Genomic DNA, 3704 nt, shown 5'->3' with positions numbered 1-3704 from the left:
TGGGAATCTAACTGATGGGCAGGAGTGGGGAAGTAACTCTTCCCCAATACCTTATATTGCTGGCAGCTCCCACATAAGTATTTAAGAATTTATTCTCATCAATGTCCCCAGTTATGTTTTGTGGTACTTTCCTGTGGTGCAAAAACTGCTAGTAATGGCTCAACTTTTATGTAAACAACTATGGAGGAAACCTAAAGATCCCACAGAATTACTTAAATCATTGTAATAGAAAGAGATGATTAAAGAACAGTTCTGCTTTCTGAGTACAAAACCAGGACCTTTGCAAAACCTTTAAAGTCCAGTTGCTTTTCTATGGAATTCTGTAGAAGAATGAAATAGAAATAGTAGTCAGCTGAATGAGAAGTGCCGATATTAAGAATGACAGAGTTCAAGACTCCACACAGCTGGTAGAGAACCTAATAAAGCACTATGTTACTGTCAAAAAACAGTAGGTGATATGAAGAACATGTGGTTAAAAAAAATCTAGCAAAAGGTCTGACTACATTATTGACAAAACCAAAACCACTTTTCTAGTGCCAATATTTTGCCTATCCTTTATTCTGTAATTTTGCTTTCTTTTTGTTATGCAATTTGCTGGCAGCCAGCTGGCTTCTAACCACTAGCCCAGAAGGAAAGATATATTTCCCCCACTTTCCTGGCCTCCTCTTCCACTATGTGTTTCAGCAATGATTTGATGATTCTTTAGGTTTTGACTTCTATTTAAAACATTATCAACTTTTGAATTTGCCTCTTACTAGCACAAGCTTTACTGCCTAAAAGGAATTTTCTAGCAAAGAAATGATTCGATTTGTTACATTTCTTTTAGAATTGTTTAATTATTTTATATCATACTCTGCAGGCTTACCCTTTAAATTTAAAAATTACACAAAGAAATAAAGTTAAACGTTAAGAATCAGATTGTTTGGGTGTACATGGAGGTCTGTTGTACCATTCAACTAACTGGGGGTTCACTTATTGTCATCAGACACACACACACACGGAATTGGCAATACCTGAAATGTTTTTTGTGTGTGTGTCGTCCAGAAGCTTGTAATTTATCTCCAGAGAATTAACTCCTTAGGTACTGGGAAGGAAAGAGCGCCTTATGTTAATTTAATTAAGGAAAATTGAATGATCTATTTGAGCTAGTACCATATTCATTTAATCTACATACCAGCTAGTTTTCTGAATTATCTTTAGTTAGTCCCTAGGTAATACTGTGTTTCAGCATTCTTGCTGGGAAAGTATTAGTATTGCCCTTGTGGTCTTGAATGTGGTTGTCAGGGTAAATTTTTGGAAGACTATATAAATGTTAATGATTATAATTAACTGATATCTTTATCTGAGTCATTTCAATATTTACAAGGATAATATAAGTTTTAACATTAAGTTGCAGTCCTGCTTATCCTATGATCAAAGAGCATATAAGGGAAATGAATATTTTTATTTCATCTTAGAAGGTACAGGTATTTACTAGTTACTTTCCTAGCCTAGGAAAAATAATATTACTTTCCTTCTAAAGTAAAGGAAGGAAAATACTATCTATACTGCATAAACAGATGAATAGGCAAGAGTGGCTCTATAGTTGCTAATGAGATATGGTGTTTTATCACTTTTTCCTTCAACACTTATCTTGTGATTAGACTATGCTGCCATTAGGCATCTTGATTGTGTAATGTCAACCACAATTTTATGCATTGCCTGATGAGTTTCTGTTCAAGCCTGTTTGTCAAGGATCCATTATTGATTTGCCCTCTGACACAGACATCTGGGTATTTGAGAACATAAAACAGGAAAGTAAAGGACTAGGGAAGAGAAAAAACAGTAGTCATTTAATTGGAATGAGTTTTCATGGGCTTACAAGTCCCATTCTTGTTAAGGCTGTAGTCTACTGATTAAGCACCAAGCATATCTTGATATTGGGAAACTGATTTAATCTCTTATGCTTTAGTTAACAGGGCAAATAATTATTATTAGATAGAAACCTAATAATCCACAATTAGAATACTCACAAGACCGTGTGAATCAGGGACTTTATTTGTTCATCATGCTGAGATATTGCCTCCTTTGATTCTCATGGATTGGCAGGTTTCCTTTGTAACCTGCTGTCTGGAAATTGTGTATTATCTGTATGTTCTTGAAATAATAAGGGATTCTTGGATATCTATCCATAAGTATTATAAAGATCTCAGTAGGATCAATAACTTGATATGTAAGTAATATTAAGATGGATAGCCACTGCTTTTAGTTGACGCTAATCTGAGAAAATAACTTTGAGATACCCCCGTCTCTACATTTAACATACATTTGAAGAAGAATCAGGTATATATTACATAGTCTTTTTACTGATACCTAGTGATGAATCCCATCTCTAAAAACTGTCTTTATAAAATACTATTATGTATATCTAAACATAAATATTACAGACTTTTAATGATATTTTGAGTAATTTTTAATTGTCTAAAGTACAATTTGCCACCTTTCTCTCTGTATTTAAACTTAATCATTTCTAATGTTTTCCATAGTTTAGGTTTGGGGATTTTTTAAGACTTGAGAGAAATACCTGCCTTTTACAGCTTTCCATAATCCTACAGCTTTAATTAAAGTTTCCATAACTTCCTTAATACCTATAAGTGCTATGATATTGGTCTCAGTCTTTCCCTTTCTGACGTACCAAAAGTCTGTGCAGAGATATGAAAAAGTTAGTATTTATTCTTCACAAATTTGTGTGTCTTCCTTAAACAGGGGCCATACTAATCTTCTCTACATTGTTTCAATTTTAGTATATGTGCTGCTGAAGTGAACACAATAATATTTACTCTTGAACTTTAGTTTGAAAGGTACATATCCTTTATTATTATTATTACATATCCTATGAAGCATGATCACTCTATTAATTGATTTTGCTTAATAGTTTTTAATTTATGTTTTAGTCACAAATGACTATAATCAAAATTTTAAATTGGGAAGGAGAAAAGAAAAAATATTTCTTGAGCAGCAGGATGAATACAGAGAGGCTTGGAGAGACTTACATGAACTGATGCTAAGTGAAATGAGCTGAACCAGGAGATCATTATATACTTCAACAACGATACTGTATGAGGATGTATTCTGATTTCTTCGACAAAGAGATTTAACTCAGTTTCAATTGATCAAGGATGGACAGAAGCAGGTACACCCAAAGAAAGAACACTGGGAAATGAATGTAAACTGTTTGCATTTTTGTTTTTCTTCCCGGATTATTTTTACCTTCAGAATCCAATTCTTCCTGTGTAACAAGAGAACTGTAGCTCTGCACACATATATTGTATCTAGGATATACTGTGACATATTTAACATGCATAGGACTGCTTGTTATCTGGGGGAAGGGGTGGAGGGAGGGAAGAGAAAAGTCGGAACAGAAGTGAGTGCAAGGGATAATGTAAAAAAATTACCCAGGCATGGGTTCTGTCAATAAAAAGTTATAATTATGAAAAAAAAAAGAAAATAACAGAAATAAAAGAAGTCTGAACTCAAAAAAAAAAAAGAAAATTATTTTTGCATGTATTTTTAAAATAAAAAAATTATTTAAAAAAAAAAGAAAAAATATTTCTTCAGTTCTCAGCTCCTAACTCTTCCTTCTTTTTTTTAAACACAGGACAGATGGAGGAAGAAAGAAAAATAGCTAGAATGCCCCCCTATTCTGTGTTTGCAGACCCTCTTCC

General features: G+C 33.3%; 1 non-coding gene across 1 annotated transcript; it reads right to left on the bottom strand.

The window, feature by feature from the left end:
- Positions 1-2696: 2696 nt before the first annotated feature.
- LOC111719987 lies at positions 2697-2807 on the bottom strand. Its single transcript, XR_002769884.1, has one exon. It is a non-coding gene; the product is annotated as a U6 spliceosomal RNA (small nuclear RNA).
- Between the last annotated feature and the right edge of the window lie 897 nt (positions 2808-3704).

Source organism: Sarcophilus harrisii, chromosome 3 (assembly GCF_902635505.1).
Source record: "Sarcophilus harrisii chromosome 3, mSarHar1.11, whole genome shotgun sequence".
Lineage (NCBI taxonomy): Eukaryota > Metazoa > Chordata > Mammalia > Dasyuromorphia > Dasyuridae > Sarcophilus > Sarcophilus harrisii.
This window is presented reverse-complemented; position numbering and strand designations above follow the sequence as displayed.